This window comes from Otolemur garnettii, unplaced genomic scaffold (genome assembly GCF_000181295.1).
Source record: "Otolemur garnettii isolate 467f Iridium unplaced genomic scaffold, OtoGar3 scaffold00052, whole genome shotgun sequence".
Taxonomy (NCBI): Eukaryota; Metazoa; Chordata; class Mammalia; order Primates; family Galagidae; genus Otolemur; species Otolemur garnettii.
In genome coordinates, this window is record NW_003852447.1 from 6,266,799 (window position 1) to 6,285,548 (window position 18,750).

The following is an 18,750-nucleotide window of genomic DNA, read 5'->3' on the forward strand; positions in this document are numbered from 1 at the left end:
AAAGGAGATCGAGTGTGCAGAGGGATGTGACTGTGATTTTAAATAGGGTGGTCAGGGTAGGATTCCCTTAAGAATGTCACATTTGAACAAAGACTCAAAAAAGTGAGAATGAGGGATGCGGGTATTTGGGGAAAAGGCAGAGAGAGGAAGTAGCTATACAAAGCCTCTTACTTGAAAGAGGCTTGAAGACTAGAGGTAGGAAGCCAGAACAGGGTGGACTTGGGGAAAGTCAAGGCCAGAGAAGGGAGAGAGCACGTGTGATGGGAGCCTTTGTGAGGACTTTGGCTGTTACTCTTTACTCTAATACAGAAATTCTCTGGATGGTTTTGAGCTGAGGAGTGACATAATCTGACTACATTAAGTAAGATCATTCTTACTTCCCTGTTGGAAAAGGCTGAACCACAGAGATCAACAGAGAGAGGCTTTTGTAATCTAAATGAGAGATGACCATCTGTATTACTTTGCTAGCACCGTTTAACAAAAGTACCACAAACTGGGTGGCCTAAACACTAGACACTTATTGTCTCACACTTCTAGAGGCTGCGAGTTTGAAATCAAGGTGCTGCCAAGGCCATGCTCCCTCCTAAGGCACTAGGGAAATGTCTATTCCAGGCCTTTCTCCTAGTTTGTGGTAGCTTCAGACATAAGGCTTGTTGATGGCCATTAAGATAGGGATGACCAAAGACAGAGAAGTAGGGACTTAATGGCCAGGAATGTGATAGCCATGGAAGTATGCCACTGAAGTCTCCAAAGGATGCAGTCCAAGCTCTGAGTTAGCATTCAAGCTAAGGCCACAAACTCTGGATTTCTCTCTGCCAATGACTGAGCACAGCTGCGATTAAAGAGGGGGCTATACCAGCAAGGCAGGATACCTCTAATGGTAATCTTTGCTCTGGCTCCTCAATCTTTGCCTGCTGAGATTTTCCTAGAGGCTCTCCCTTCCTTCCTTTCTTCTCTCTGTCCTTTCACAGGTATCAAACTGATAATGTCATCTAAAGGCTCTGCATTCTGCTCCTGGTCTCCCTGCTTCATCCTTCATAAGCATTTCCTCTATAAATTCCTTGCCCTTCTGATTCCATCTGGGCATCCACACCTGAAGAACATGAAATGACACAACTGGTAGCAGCAGTGGTCTGGGAAAGCAGGCACAAAGATGGGGTTTGGGATGGGATCATCTACCGTTCATCTGGCAAAGAGGATGATACCTCCAATGGTTTCTAGGGCACAGATAGTACCTGACACTAAGTGGTAGGCCAGCTGATGAAGATTTTACTGGTAGTGATGTGAGGTTTGTCACATTAGAAGGAATGCCCTTGCCAGTAAGATTTAGACATTTGAAAGGTAAAGGGAACAGAAAAATAGGGTGTTTTCTGGAGTGAAAATTGACTCAAAAATAATTTTTTAGAATGAAAGACAAGTTTGTATGCTAATGGAAATATTCCAGCAGAGGAAAAAACTGATGATGTAGGGAAGAAAGAAGAATTTCTGGAGCCATGTCCTTGACTAGGTGAGAGGTAATGGGATCTAGCACAGAAGTAAAGGAATTGACTTTTGACAGAAGCATGGATAGTTTATCTGTAATAAGAGAAGTGAAAACAGGGTGAATGTCAGTAGGTGCATGACTGAGAGCATAAGAGTCTATGCTGAGTAGAGTCTTTACTGACTGACTCTGTAGACTCTGTACTGACTACTTCAGTGTTGTCAGTGAAATAGAAAGCAATGTGATGAATGAAAGATAAGAATGGGGGGGTTAGCAGTTCAAAGAAGAAATCTGAATGTTTGTTTTATTGAAAATACATGATACATATAATAGACAATACCCAAAGTATTCTTAGCTCTGTATATCTTCTTAAACTCTCTTGCTTGTGAGGAACTTTCTATTTGGTAAAAATATTCAGTGGGATTATTCAACTAATATTATTTGAGGCCCCATCCCATGAAATCTACCAAAGCAAACCCTAGATCTAGTTTACCTCAATACTGCTTAAGAAGAATTTACTAGGAGACTCAAACATGGTTGTTTCCCTGTAAGTATAGATTCTTGGTCCCTCTTTTCCTGCCCTTCCCTCAAATCAGGAAATACTCTCAGAACACAATAATAATGGCTGAAATATGACCTTAAGAATTCCTGAAAGTAGAATCTGCATGCATGTGTGTATCTTTGTTTGTTTATATCAATGACCAGTGGTAAAGAACCTACCACTCCTTACTGTTTTACATCTGGCCTGGTTCACTAGTATATTATCTTCATTGCCTATGAAGGTAACTTAAAGTCACAACCCTTTTCTCAAGGACATCAAAGGGAGTAAAGGAGAACTAAAATATTCTTGATCTTTAATATAAATTTCCATATGTTTGATACCTAGTTGTAACTGCAGTATAGCCTGTGTTTAACTATCTACTGTGCCTCACAGAAATAGTTGTTTAAACCCCAGCCAAATGTTATTGTTCTTGTTCCTCTTTCACTTTCATGGTGATGCATCCGTCCCTTGCTCAGTTTAACCTAATATGTTCACTCCTTGATCCCATGTTGGCAACTTTCCTTGGTATCATGTGTAACATGCTAAATGTAAAGCCCCTCATTCTCCAATTTGGGATTCAAGACACAGGTAAGACATCACCAACTATACTTACTTCCCTGGCTCATGAATGAACAACATATGCAATACATACATGTTTGGGGTCCTCATTGTGCATCTGGTTCCACCACTAATTTATAACTTATTTAGGGCATGAAAAGATTATCACATATCTGCTTACAAGACTGCCAAGTTACTTAAACTGCCTTCCTCAAGGGCTATTTCCATAAAATTCTCAGTTTAGTGCAAGATCAAAAGAACCACCTGCTGCCTGGGGCCAGACTGAGTTGGTTGATGAGTCACAACTTGTCTACTTAACTCTTTCCCATTTGCCACATGTGAGGCATACTACCTTCTTGGAGGAAGAAAACGAGGAAACAAGGCATTATAATGAACATCTGAAACCAGACATCTAAAATAATGGGCTTTTGCTATAATGAATGGAATGTTAGAAATCATGTTCTTAATATGCAGAAGCTAAAATGAAAGGTCAGCTTTTCTGTAGTAAATTAAAAAGTGAGGAGATGCCTTTTGACTATGATAAGAAAAGAAAGGCAGCATTCTGACCACACCCTCCCTCCTCCTAAAATTCTTAGGGTACTTACAATGTTGTATTGTGGTGGATGGCTGAGCTATTTAAATTTTTGAGTTATGGGGGAAACTGAAGAGTTAAATCTCACTATTTCACAGAACCAAGAGGAAAGAGAAACAGAGCTTGCATGTCTTTTCTCCTTCTAAAACAAACAGTACGAAGTCAGGCATTTATAGCACCTTCTCTCAAGGTGAATTTTGTACAAACAGAGTTGAGAGTATGGGTTTTCCCAAATTATTCCTTTTTAAAAATTCATAACCAACTAAATAATAATAGATGTCTACTATACAAGAACAGATGTATTCCAAAAAGCACACCCTTTTTAGAATTAGCTTTACACCCAAGTAGCATTTCATTTGTGTAAAGCTGGAGTGAGAAAGAGAAGAGCTAGATTTCTAAAAATAAATGGGTTAAAAGCCAGGTACCCTTGGTAGCATTCCCCAAGCTGCCATTTACTTGGTATCAGGTATTTCAGATTTTGCGTCAACGCTATGAATGTGGTATGAAACAAACAGTTGTGATTTTATGGTCCTTTAGTGGAGTTTCAATTTCCTGGAATGCCAAGGGAGGAAAGTTCAGGCCAACTCAGCCTGTCTTTTCTGACATGTGGCCAAATTCTACTTGAAGATCTGGATTAGGCAGCCAAGAAGTCTTAGTTTTGATCTTTTGTAAGAAAAAGTTGAGATTCTGCCCAAGTCAACAGAAAAGGGAAGAGGGCAGAGTGGGAATAAAGCCTGTGAGATGACGCCTGCCTACGCACTGGGCAGGCGTGTCCAGTTTGAGGCCTCCTGCTTGCCTGCTTAGACGTTGGGCGATTACTGAGCTGCTGTTTTCTAAGCCTTTACATAGAGAACATATTCATTTACTGTATCTCTGATACACTGTTTTAAATTATCTTTGAGAGAGATCTTACCAGTGACAGATGACCCTGAGCCAATCCCGTTGCCTTTCATAATGCTTCCTGGGAGGTCTAAATCTCATTGTTGAATATGAAGAAGGTTTAAACCAGGTAGTGAGCTCAGTAATAGGCAGGGTCCAATTGACCTCTGAAAGCTGCTTTCTCTGTAGGCTATTACTGGACAGGCTGTATAGTGTAATGGTTTCAAACACAGGTCATAAATCTGAGACGGGTCAGTTCCAGTTCTTCCACTTAATGGCTATATAAATTTCAGCAAGTTTTTAAATCTCTGTAAGACATATTTCCCTTACCTGAATATACCTCTGAGCCAAAAGGAATATACCTACCTCACAAGAAATAATGAAATAATAAGTGTAAAGTGTTTGGCTTATAGTAAGTTGTTGTTATCCTTATTACATGTAAATGGATTGACAAAAAGGGAGATAGGTAATTGATTCTTCATCTAACTCTTTTAAAATGAGAACACAACCAGCCCACATATATTTGAAAAACAAATAAGATAACAGAAGTGAAACCCACTGGGAGAGAAATACAAGATTTTGTCATTAACAAAAGACTATAACTGTTGAAACAAGGACCTAGCCTTGATGTGTGCCTGCTTTCTAATTTTCCTACTATATAAGAGAATTCATATTTTCAGTTGTTAAATCATATACTAAGACTTTAAGATGCAGGTGGCATCAAAATCTCATAAGCTCTTCAAGTAAGAAAATCTTTCAGAAGGTAAAACTACCAGTGATGAAACCTGAAGCCTCCATATGACGAGACTTTGCTGAGTTATTAAGACGATCATAGCAAACTTTGATCAGGTCACCTTCCATAAAAGAGAATTTAAATTAACCTAATTTATTCAGAAATAAGGCCTCTTTTTTCCACTCTGGAAAGAACAAGATTCATTCTCTTACCAAAGTTCTAATTCAAAAGCTATAGAACTCTATAGTGTTTTATTTTTGTTAGGAAAAACAAAAACCATACTTTTCTACAATTTATTGCCTTTCCTTGAAAATAATATACACAAAGTCCTAAATATTTACCAGATGATACAGATTTGCCAGGGTTTTCAGCCAACTTTTGAAAGTTTTATGAAATCACTTCTTGGACATATTTCTAACAATCTGGCCCATGAAAATTAGCAGGGGAGAATTTTTCCACCTTCTTCACATGGCCTTTTAGGTCACAACTTCTGTGTGTGTCCATAAAAAAAAAAAAAACCACACCCTACAATCATGAATATCCTTACTCCTTCAAAAGCAGTTGTTATTGATAGATAAATACATGAAAAAAGTTTATTCTTCAGGAATATCTACTTCCAATAAGGACACCATGTGTCTGGATTCAATACAAACTCATTTTCCCAGGCTCAGCTTACTCAGATCCCAACTTTCTGCCCTTTTTAACTAAATAGCTTCTCAAAAATAATTTCAATTCAGCTTTTCCACACTACAAGTTTCAATTCAGGTTCCATGAAGTCAACCATCAAATCTACCTCAGAATAGATTCATTATTTTTTTCTTTAATCATTAGAATTTTATTTTAATCAAGGCTTTAAAACATTTGGAAAAAAATCATAGTCTTCTGTAATTATAGCCCTTAATGAAGAAGAAAGTCAATTTCATTACTTCAATTGCTAGATTTTTAAAAATTAATCATAGATATTAAAATGTCATATTCCCATTTTTTAATCTTTTAAAAGTATTACATGCCTCTGAGAAACGTCAAGAAGCAGGGAGACTAGGCCTCTACATCCTGTCCCAGTTGTCTTGAGGGTATGGCTGCCAAAAAATCTAACTCTTCCCATGGGAGTCCCACATATACACCCATCCAGGAAGGTCACATTCCATCCAAAACTCCAGAGGAAGAAAATCATCCAAGGGGTACGAAAGCAGGCCAACCATTTACTACAGATCAAAATTCATCTGTAAAGCAGCGACCCAGTTAGTGAAGAAACATGATCCTCATTCTACCACACTATTATTTTTGTGTTTCTATGTGGGTCACAGCACAGAAAAATCCTGGGAGAATTTGCCAGGGAAAATATGAAAATTACAACTGAGGATTGTTGACCCAACTTTTCCGATCAGGTTGTCACATGAAGGAAAAGGTGAGACCACAGGGAGTGGCAAACTGCATTTGCCCAGACTTTGGGATTTCAAAAAACAGAAAAATATTCCTTAAAAATTAAGCAACTGATTTATAGTTGCTAACTTTTTCTCTTGCCAAGCAAATATCTGTGTACAGTGATAACTCTAATCTAGCCACATCCTTCTATAAACAGGCATTTTAACACTAAAAAGGGGGGAAACTATAATCTCAGGAAAAAAATGTCATTCCTTTCCTGAATTGGTCACCTAGCCTCTTATACTGATGCTGCAAGGAAGGCAACCACCCTGCTCTCTACTTTGAAATTGATGTTTTGTTTTATTTTGTTATCACTTTAAAACCAGGGAAAAGTACTTCAGAGCAATCTCAGTCAAAGTCTACAAAGGAATGAGGCCTGAGGATGATGTGAGGCAGGCAATCAAAGCCTCCTGGACCTGTGGTGGGTGGCTGTGAACTCTGCAGGCTGGAAAGGAAATCCCCATGGGACAAATCAGTTAAGGAGATCTACGGTGTTTCCTGAGTTTTGCTGTACTCTGCTCAGCCATGGAAGAGGGATAGCGGGGCCATGACTGCTCACCCTTCTCCACTTTGCCAGCCAGTTTTCCAAGCTTAGTGATCCTTTTCCAGCAGGTGGCAGAACACACACATAGAAAATTCCAAAGCCACCCAAGGTTTCTGTCTCTCAGTTGGTCCTTGGTGTTATTTCCTTTGAAAGTCAGCCAGGTATAGTAAGAAATTTCCCAAATAAAAAACCTACTCACATTCTACCATGGAATCCTGTTTACACAGTACTTTGTTCTTCACAGAGAGGCTGAAACTACAAAACAGAAGGACTACAGAGAAAGCCTGGCCAATAAAATACGAATATCAGGATCAATATCTTCTAGCTGTTATAAAACCTGACCAATAACTCCTGTATTTTTAAAATATCTAAACCTAATGAAAGCTTTCACTAATCTCTATCATATACGCCTATAAAAGTATAGTTATGAATTGCCTTTTCTAAAGAAGCCCGTGGAATTCACATTGCTTCTTTCTAAGGAGAGAAGTCACACAGGATCCAAAGTTACACAACGGGTCAGGAGAACAGCCAAGAATACCTGTCAGTGTCTCTCTATCCAAGTATATACTCACAAAAGCAAAATCGTGTTTCTAGCTAAAAAAGTATTTCCTAAAATATACTCCAATTGAATATTTCAGGTACAATAGTAAGTAGGTCACTTGCTCTCTAGGAGTCAAAGAATATGGGCCTGCAGTACTCTATTTCTGCCTTGAATAGGAAAGTTAAAGGGAAAACACTCCACACGAGAAAATATTCACCACACAGCTCATTAGGCAGCAACCGCAGTTTGGGGGTCAGGTCAGTAGATAATTTTCAAAACTAAGTTGACCTACAAAAGTGAAACAAATTGGGCTGCCTAGAAAAATCTGCAACAACCATATTCATAGTACCACCTTCCCTTCTAGGCAGTTTCTAGTCATAAATTGAACCCAAGAATAAATGCCCTAGAAACACTTTTTAAATAGCCTAAATTTGATTGCCAAATTATGCTCCTTCTCCGTGTGTCTGTGTGTGTGTGTGTGTGTGTTTTTAGCATCCAATCTGATCCTACTCCTGTCCCCAAACAACTCTCCAGGGTTACAGGTGTGTCCCATGCTCTGTACCTTCTTGGATGCCATTTCCCAAGTGAAATAGAATGTTAGAGCAAGAAAGGACTTGACAGGAATACAACTGTTTCTATAGATGAAGAAACCTTGGCCTTGAAACAAACTCCCAAGGCCACAGCTGGCCAGTCCCAATGTTATAATTCTACCCCTCAGTATCCCAACCCCTCTAGGTCTTGTGAAGTTGTTTTCACCAATAATAAGTATGGGGCCAAAGTAACTAAAGCCATTATTACTCCTCTCAGAAAACAGATCTTCAGTGAACAAAGGGGTTTGGTTTAGAAATTTCAGGAAAGTCTAGGGGCTAGGGGGACACAATTTTGGGCAAGAGAGAATTTCCACATCTTCAAATAATATTCTGCCTATAAATAAATTGTACTTTTAAAATGTAAATATCACCAGATTCAGTGGCTCATACTTATAATCTTAGCACTGTCGGAGGTCAAGGCAGGAGTATCACTTAAGTCCAAGAGTTCAAGAGCAGCCTGGGCAACAGAGCAAGATCCCATCTCTACAAAAAAATTTTAAAATTAACCAGGCTTGGTGGTACATGCCTGTAGTCCCAGGTACTTGGGAGGTTGAGGACAAAAAGTCACTTAGGCCCAGGAGTTCAAAGCTGTAGTGAGTTATGACCACATCATTGCATTCCAACCTAGAAAACATAGCAAGCCTCTCTCTCTCTCTCTCTTAAAAAAAAAAAAAAAAAAAAAATATTTATCAAAAACAAAGCCTTTTTTTTTTTTTTTTGAGATGGAGCCTCAAGCTATCCCCCTGGGTAGAGCGCCATGGCATCACGCTCACAGCAACCTCCAACTCCTGGGCTCAAGCGAGTCTCCTGCCTCCGCCTCCCAAGTAGCTGGGACTACAGGCGCCCGTCACAACGCCCAGCCATTTTTTGGTTGCAGCCATCATTGTTGTTTGCAAGGCCCGGGCTGGGGATTCTAACCCGTCACCTTAGGTGTATGTGGCTGGCGCTTTAGCCCCTTGAGCCACAGGCGCCGAGCCAAAGACTAAGCTTTTAAAGAATGTAAGCTCCATGAGGGCAGGGGCTCTGTATTCCCAGTATGTAGTGTAGAACAGAAGTTGGCACTGAACAGCAGCTCAGCAATAAATATTTGCTAGATGAACAAAATGAAAGAAGGAAGCATCCCTCCTTCCTTCTCTCTATAGTCCATCTCTCCCCCTCTTTTACTTCCTTAAGGTCTAGTTCCTTTAATCAAAACTTTTATCAGATGAACCTCTATCAATAACTTATACCTTAGTAACCTTCAAGTTACTGCTTAGAGCTTTTGGAATTTCAGGTTTGCATCTGAAAAAAGGCTTTCGCCCCATCGCAGGCCCCCATCCTCAGCTAGCAATGGCAGGCTTCTGTGGCCAGGCCCTATCTATCCATCCTCCTTTTAATGCACACAGCCACACTTTGAATTCATTGGAAGACTAGCAAACTGTACATATGAACGGCTCCCTTTCCTGACCTTTTGATTCCCTAATATGGTTCTCCTTAGCCTTCACAACTTCATAAAGTAACCTAAACCTCTATCATCCAGCTGTCTCTATCTTCCCTTCTTAGCTGTTGAAACCTGGAAGACATGCTGCTACTGTGTATTTAGCCGCAACTACACTGTTTAATAAATGCCAAGTGTTTCCCACACCCTACTCTGTGAAGCTAGACCATTTCACCTTAATGAATTAACCAGTAGCCCACTCTCACCCTGTGACACACTAGGGGGTGCTGTTGCTATATACAGCTTAGAAAAATGGAGGAAAAGGAAGCAAGGGAGTCTTCAGCTCCTAGGAGACATTTTTAGATAGATCTGTCTCTGCACAAGCCCTCGGTAAGGTTCACTAGTATCAAAAAAATTACACTTCACAGAGCTATACAATTCTAGGATGAAACTCACCAACAGTGCAAAGAAAAGGGAGGAGTGAAGATGTCCAAGCTAAAGGTTTTATTATAAGACTCATTTAGGTATGTGGGCATACACAATCATATTTATGATAATTGCAGGATGTGAATAATTAATCCTCACTGGCCATGTTTAGACAATCAAGTGGCAAACATTTTCAGGCAGATTTAGTTAAATCAAGTGCAGCCAGAACACCCGGGAAAAACTTAAGTTTGTCCCTGCTTTTCACAATCATCTTTCCTGGTATGTGACGGCGGACATCTAAGACTCTGGGAACAAAAACTTTATATACAAACAAATGAGTATTAGCCTCTCTCAGCCCCCATCTTGGCTACTGCACAAAGTTTGCAGGCTGCCAGAGAAGGCTCCCTGGGCTGTAAACTCTTTGATTTAATGATTGGTAGACCCACAAGACAGGAATGATCTCTCACACATCAAAAGGCCTTTTCAATTTTCTGAAGGAGTCATTTTGCCAAAAGAAGTATTTTTTTGGGCTTACGGATTTGTTTAGATAAATTGAAAAATGTATATATATTTTTAAATTCTCTCCATGGGACCCTCACCTAACAGTTTGAACATTAAACATTCCCACATAGAGGAGAATGGATTTGTACCAAGGGAGGTATTAGTCCCAAAAGAAACAATCCTGTTCACCCTTCTACCCCTCAGCCCCCAGCTAGAGTTTCTCATCCTTTGTTGGTGTGATTTGGGTACTCCTCCCAAATGCTAATGAGCAACATCTCACTAATGCTAATGATTAGAACTCTGGCTCCAAAGCAACTCACCCTAGCTAGAAACTTGAAGACTTCCAAAGACTTAAGAGGGACACAGCCACCCATAGGTGCCATTCTGGGGCAAATCTTACACAGAATGTTTTCCTTTTTGCCCTGAATGGTTTCCTTTTGCCCAGAATGGTTTCCTGTTTGCCACTTGATTGTCTATACATGGCTAGTGAGGATTAATTCTGCCCTAAAGGGACAGAATTCCAGCTGTATGTGCATCATACTTACAGATAAAATGAAAAAGGATTTCCAGTCCCAAGTTTTTCCACTACTGCTAGCTTGACATTCCCACATAAAGCTCTAAAGACAAGGACAAATATACCATACTTAAAAGAGCGTAAAGGGAACTTGTGGCTTTCAACATAATTTTCTCCCTCCCATACCAAAAGATATATACTCCATCTGTTGCCAAGGCTAAATACTTCATCAAATAACCGAGCAGATTAAGATGGGGGTGGGCAGGAAATGTGCTGAGTAGTGTAGTTTGAAAAAGCCCTAACTATGGAAAAGCTACTCAGAATAGCCCCCCATGGGAACTCTGCTCAAGTTCACTCACAATCACTAAAGTTAACACAATCATACACCAAAGAGAGCACACAGAAGGGTTATACCAACGTATTCATAGTTTAAGGTCCTGATTACAGGTAGGGTGGGTATATTTGGTCCTAGTACCCTGAAGCTTTATTCTTTAAAATGAAAAACACAAAGACTAAACCTTGTAGCTATTGCTGTCCGGTAAACTCCATATGCAAAATGCTAATTGGTCTGAAAAGTAATGGTAGAAAACAAGTTTTAACATTATCAGCTACATTTTTTTTAATTCTCTTATTCTCATTCATTTTTTTAATTCTCATTCATGTGATTTCCTAATCCAAACAGTGAAAATGAAGCCTTGCCACCTTAGTAAATTCAGCAGCAACTTTAAACCCTATTTGCCCATCAGATTCACCCAGGAAATGTTAGGGTATGAGCTGATGCATGCAGGGTTCTCCACACAAAATTAGGATATAAAAACTTAAAATAAATTTAGAGGGAAAGAGGAAGTGTGAGTGTAAAGGAGAGTGGGGAAAGAGAGAGAAAAGAGAGCAAGGAGACAGTGGCGTGGCATCCCAAGGAAAGAGGAAGGAAAGGCCAGCCCTGAGGCCAGGTAGTTTGCTACTTAGAAGGGAGTTGAAATTGGCCTGGTCTAGTCAAGAAAATACTATATCCACTCCTTTCTTTCTTCTTGATGGCACGCAGATAACAAAAAACTGTTGGCTTCTCTGCCTTTCTTCAGAGATGGGATTATCGGGGGATTATGACAGGAGATGTAACTCTGTCCTCCAGATAAGACTGAACCCTGTGGATCCTCTAGCTGTTTACTCAGGAACTCTGTAAAGCGATTCTCAAAAATAAAAAAATTTTTTTTGAAAGAGAAAGTTTTACATCTCTTTCCATATGTTTAGCTTTCTTAGGAGTTGTGGAAAACAGAACTCCTGCAGGGTGCCTGTTAGCAGGACACACAGGATTGATCTTTAGCTGTTACTAAGATATTGCAGAATTAGATATTTTCCTTTTTTTTTTTTTTTTTTTTGAGACAGAGTCTCACTTTGTCACCCTGGGTAGAGTGCCATGGCATCATAGCTCATGGCAACCTCCAACTCTTGGGCTTAAGCGATTCTCTTGCCTTAGTCTCCCAAGTAGCTGCCACAACACGGGCTATTTTTTGGTTGTAGTTGTCATTGTTTGGCAGGCCCGGGCTGGATTTGAACCTGCCAACTCTGGTGTATGTGGCTGGCGCCTTAGCCGCTTGAGCTACAGGTGCCACCCGGATCATCGTTTTTAATTGGCTTGGGGTAGAACATGGGTATCATTATGTTTAAAAATTCTTCAGGTGTACAGCCAGGTTGAGAACCAACAAAATGGTATATTCAGGTCCACTACCTGAACATAACTACCTTTAAACTTCCCCATATCTGAATTTTATTCTGCAAAATGAAGTTAATCAAAGATCTTTTCTCCTGCCTGAATAAAGGAAATAAGACTATATTCATAAAGAACTTTGAGGTAATAAAAAAAAAAGGAAATAGTTACTGTTATCTTGATATTTGAAATCAATTGTTGGCATAGCTGATAATGAAGCCACATGATTTTTATAAGACGGCAAGATTATATAGCAAATACACACGAAATTTGTAATTTTGAGATAGAAATATCTTACATTTCCTTACCAAAGAATTGATTACACTGCAGAATTTAGCATTAAAGTTCAAATAAAGAAGCAGTAGAGGGACAAAGAGAAGAAATGGATATGAGAAATCTAAACATATCAGATGATGATAGAGGGAAGGGTTCAAATCTCTAGTCCTGTGGTGCAAACACAGCAAATTACCTGGAGAAGAAGCCATTAGTACCATGGACTGCCTGCCTCTCCTGTGCTTTCTCTTCCCTTCCCACACCACCCTGCAAGGCCAATGGACCTACATCCTCAGATCACCTCTACTCTGAACAGTGGAGAGCAGTCAGCCCCCTCACTACTGACAGAGGTTAGAAGGAGACACAGACCCCCTAGGATCTAAAACATTACTCAGGACCAAATCAGATCTTGGAGGTGAGAATCAATAACAGCCTGAACTCTAGAAATCAAGACTCTCTGAGTCCCAAGGTAGCTTCAGAAGAAGAGGCCAAGGGGCACCTCTCAGATACAAAAGCTCTGTGCTTACAAATTTCCCCTTCTCTAAGAATGAGAATCACAGACCCAGTTTGGTTGGCACAGGATGGAGTATCTTCACTCACACACCTGCAGCAGCATCTTGACAGTAACACAGCTGGCTACATAAGGACAAAACACGAGAAAGATCTTACATAACCAGAGATATGCAGAAAGGTACCATGTACGGGCCTGTATTAGAATTTCACATGGGCAAAAGTCCCCAGTTCCCTTGCAAATATACTTTTAATGACCTAACTTGGTCCGAATTTTGGTGATACAACTTAGTATCAGCACAAAATAACTTCTCTACCCCTCCTTCCAATGCATCCACAACCCCTGATTTGCCTCTTCTCAGTCAGGGTAAGCCACAGGTTTTCAGTTTCCTAAAAGGGGCCTGGGCCACTGCAATCGTTCTTTATGCAGTCATCATTGAACTCATGCTTCTGGGAGACTGAAGCAGATTTCTGACAGCCACCAGCTCAACTACATCTTCACTACAATTTATAAAGCAGGTATATTATCCCTATTTTATAGAGAAGGAAACTGAAGCACAGAGAGACTGAATAACCTCTATCTAAGTTCACATAATTAGTAAGAAGTAGAGCAGGCTTTGAACTCAAGTTTGTCTGATCTTAAGCCCATTTTCTTTAAAATAATAATAGTGAGTTCTTACATAGGACTATGTGCCAGGCACTGGTCTCAACACTCTTTAAATATTAACTTATTTAGTTTTCACAAAAACCCTAGGAAAGCGGTACTGCTGCCATTGTACAGATGAGAAAACTGAGGAGCAGAGAAGTTCAGCAACTCTCTTAAAAGTCACAAAGCTCATTATTGGCAGTGCTAGAATTCAAAACCAAGCAAATTGGTTTCAGAAGTCATCCATGCCTTAACCACTGCACATACCATCTCCCTTCTCTCTGTAACTTACTTTTTTCTCTAGTCATTCATTCAAGTATTCCTTAGGCCTCTACTATGTACTTAACACCTTATCAGAGATTGTAAAAAGATAAAAGTATGTGATGGGCTCCTTCCTTCAGAGAGTATTCACCTAAATGAGCAAAACCCATGAAACAATTTTAAAAGGCAGTTTCTAAAATGTGAGGCCAGGCAATGCCCACTACGACTGGCAGAAAGACCTCAGCACTAAAGATGAGTTCTGGGAAAGAGGAGTAACCTATGAGCAAGGAGAAAGCGAACAGGACTGGGGTTTGAGGTGGGTAATCCCTCCCAGTGCCAGACCCTGTACCACTGTTTTTTATGTATTACAGATCTCATGTATTCTTCTTGTAGTCCAATGAGGCATCCTCATTTAACAGATAAAGAAGACAAGGTGCAGAAAGTCCAACAATTCATCCATGGTCACACAACAGCCGAATGACAGAGCTAGGTTTGAGGTTTGTCTGCCTCTAACACCCTTTCTGTAAACTTGGAGCCTCTTCCCATAAGTAAACACAAACTGATGAGGCCAAGGTATCAGGCAAGCATTGACAGGGCCAGGCAGAATCTAACCATTCTGATTTCCACACCCCTCAGGGGCTCTTTGTCTTCCTCCCATTCCTCAGAGCGAAACTTGCATTTTCAATTTAGAAGCCTCTTCCTATGGTGTTCCCACTCCAAACAAGCTTCCTCTCTGCAAACTGACATATCGTGACTTGCCTTGTCCAAATATAGAGCAGCCTTCTTGAGCCAGCCAAACAAACTAGGGAAGGGCCTAGCTCTAGGCAAGCTCTCTACTGGCAGAGCCAGCTGGTGACACAGGCAGCTGTGGTCCCAGGAGACCTCAAGGTGCCCCTAATCCAGACTCCGTTAGCAGGGAAAAACTGAGGCCCAGAGAGAGGAGTGAATCACTCAAGGCTATATGTTTCCCCTACCCATTCCCCCCTACAAAAAAGTCTCAACTCTGTAAAAGTGCTTTCACAAGCAGGGATCTGAAATTCCTACAACAGCTTGGAGAGGAGGTAACTAAGGATCTGCCTTCCCACAGAGTCTGTCTTTAGACTCCAGTGCTGCTAAGACTAAAAAGAGCAAATCTGTTTTCCTTAGCAAGGTTCAGGCCTGACTCAAATTTTGAGCTGTTAGGAAGGGGGTGGGAGTGGAAGGGCATCTAAATGTGAAACATCAGCTCTTAAGCAGCAACCTGGGGAGTGGGATGTTTTAGGAAAGCACACCTTCTTGAGACCTTAGCTTCATGTTCTTCCCTCTGCAGGGAATGCAGGCCCTGATGTTATAGCATCCACTTGCAGCCTCTTATAGAATGGTTCTTACAGCATTCACTGCCTGTAACTGGAATATAGATGTTGTGATGCTTCTGCCATCGTACCCAGAGGTGGACCTCTAAACAGGCTTGACGTAGTAGACCTAACCAAGGTAAAGGAGAATCTGCTGGTCAAAGAGAAAAGCAGCACCCATTATCTCACTGTCAGAGTGTTTAAAATGTGTATCAAGGTCATTACTCATCAAACTTTCCCTCTGGGAATAGATATGGTCCATTGCTCTTTCTAAGGCCAAAGGACTGTGTGCTACCTTCCATTAATATTTCCTGTCATTATTCAGTTCCATTTTTACCAATCATCACATTTGACCATAGCCAAAAGACATCACTTTTTTAAAAATGCACTTCCCTTAATGTATTCAGAGTATATATAGGTCAATTTCCCTACTGGCTACTATCGACACAGTTTTTTAGTATATAAAGATTTCTTCTCATTCTCTTTAGCATTAGGTAAAATCTTCAGAGGGAGAAGAGCCTAGATATGTTTAAATAAAATAAACCAATGACCTTGGGCTATATTGTTCACATAATAGTGGTTTGAGATGCTTTCTTTTATTCTAATCTAGGACTTACTGATTAAAATTAATTCAAAATATTCAGGAACCTAGAGACTGGATGACTAAAGATAAGGGAGATGGACCATTTTCTCTTTAAATTCTCTCTTCCCCAAGCACTCCTCTCTATGTTTGCCTTCTAACTCTGACTATTCAGTCATGCTTCCTTATGCACTCTCTCCCTCTGCCAAGCCATTAATTGTTGGTATTTCCCTGAACAAAGATACTTCCTCCCATATCTATATCACGGACTCCCAGATCTGTACTTTAATGGATAACTGTCTTCAGAACTTCAGACCCATTCATCTGACTGTCAACTACACATCTTTAGAGTGTCCTGCAAGCTCTTCAAACTCAACTCATAGAAAACTGAACTCATTGTCTTCTTTATCTAGCACTTCCACATACCCATTTCTATGATCCATGTCTCGCTGATGGCACCACCTTCTGTCATTACCCAAATCAAAGCGCTTCAGTCTTTGCCCCTTCTTACCCTAGCTCCCTCACATCTGCCAATTGCCTCTCTTGAATCCATCCACTCTTCTCCACTCACCACCACTAGATTAGTTCAAGCCAAAATCATTTCCTAAAATTACAGTAACTTCCCCACTAGTTTCCTTGTTCATACTTGAGTTCTTCCAACCCACACTTGATGCTGCACCCAGTGATCTTTCTAATTTCTTTACCTAAGCACATCACACTCCTCACTAAAAACCCTTCTGTAGCTCTACTCTGCTTTTAGAGTGAAGTCCAAATGCCTTACTTAACCCAGTGGTTCCCAATCTTTTTGAAGCAGTGACCAGTTTCACGGAAAACAAGTTTTCCACAGATGGAGGGTTGGGAGGATGGTTCCAGGATGATCTAAGCATATTACATTTGTCCTCAGATCATCGGGCATTTGATTCCCATAAGGAGCACACAACCTAGATCCCTCACACGTGCAGTTCACAGTAGGGTTAGCGCTTGTGTGAGAATAGTGCTGCTGTGAATGTGGCAGGAGGCGGAGCTCTGGCAGTGATGCCATCCATGGAGAGTAGCTGTAAATAAAACTGAAGCTTCATTTCCCCTCCTGCTGTGCAGCCTGGGGGCTAGAAGAGACCTTTTACAGTTTGACTTCCATGTACCTCCTCCAGCCTCATCTCTCACCAGAATTCCCTTATATTCCATGTTTTGGCCATCCTGAATCTCTTTCAGATTCTCAAACCAATGCTTCTCTCTTGTCTCCTGGCCTTCATAGAATCACAGAATTGTATAGAGGAAAGAGACTGAAAAATACCAAAATCAGGACTCTCCATCAAGTTCCTTCTTACCTTAAGAAAATTCAATCCAACCATTAATTGAGTGTCTACCAAGCATAAAACACTACGTTGGCAGCTGCAAAGATACTTAGTCGGTAAGACACAGTTCATGCCTATAGAATTTATAATCTCATTGCTTTCTTTAAATCTGAGTTTAAAATATCAGGTTCCTGAAATTTAGCTCCCTTCCTCAAACCTAAATTCAAGCCACACTCAGAAACCATCTGTACCTAACACAACTGGCTTGTGCCTACATAAACAGCTTCACTGGAATATCTCCTCCCAATATCTATACTTCAAGGAAGACTTCCATCAAACCCTTACCTGGGCTGAGGTTAAAGAATCACTTAAGCCCAAGAGTTTGAGATTGCTGTAAGCCAGGGGTCCTCAAACTTTTTAAACAGGGGGCCAGTTCACTGTCCCTCAGACTGTTGGAGGGCCAGACTGCAGGCCCCAGGATGCATCAGCTGCTAAGCAGGACAGGCAGCAGCGGCAAAAACACCCAGCAGGCCAGATAAATGTCCTAGGCAGGCTGCATGTGGTGCGCAGGCCATAGTTTCAGGACGCCTGCTAAGCTGTGATGCCACAGCACTCCACCAAGGGTGACATATTGAAACTCTGTCTAAAAAAAAAAAAAAAAAAAAACCTTACCTGGCTGTTATATCTATATAAAAACACTCTAAGGTTCTTTTGGCTTTCTCAGCTGTTGTTGTATAAAGCACTATAGTTTGCAGTGATGACCAAAAATTCCCAGGAAATGGAAGCCCTGCATTTATTTAGCAGCTATGTATAGTGTGACATCAGTAGAGCTGGACAGGATTTTTTTTTTTTTTTTTTTTGTGACAAAGTCTTGCTATGTTGCACAGGCTGGAGTGCAATGGCTATTCACAGGCATGATCATAGCAAAATATAGCCTCAAACTTCTGGGCTCAAGCAATCCTACTGCCTCAACAGTAAATGGGATTATAGGTGCAACCAGCTTGGATAGGATTTCTAAGCTTTAACCTATGAAGCCTGGAAAAAGAGACAGAGGAAAAAGCCATCTAGAAGAAATTTAATATCCAGCATTTCTGTATTGCTCCTCATCCCACACAGAGTAAAACGATACAGCTAGGAAAAGAATACGTATCTTGAATCAAAAGACTGTATTCTATGTCTTCCCCTGACGCAGGAACATGGTTTGATAATGGAGACATGGCTCTTAGTGGTAGTGTTCCTTCTTCTTGGTAGGTAGATGACTAGAAGGCTTAGTATTACTAGAAATGAAAAAAATGCATTCTCTCTGAGAAGACAAATGACAAGTTTCCCCTTCCTCCCAAATTAGAGTAGGGGCACTTCTTGGTGACTGGAGGCAGGCTTTGTGCAGGGATACTACATACCCCCTTCA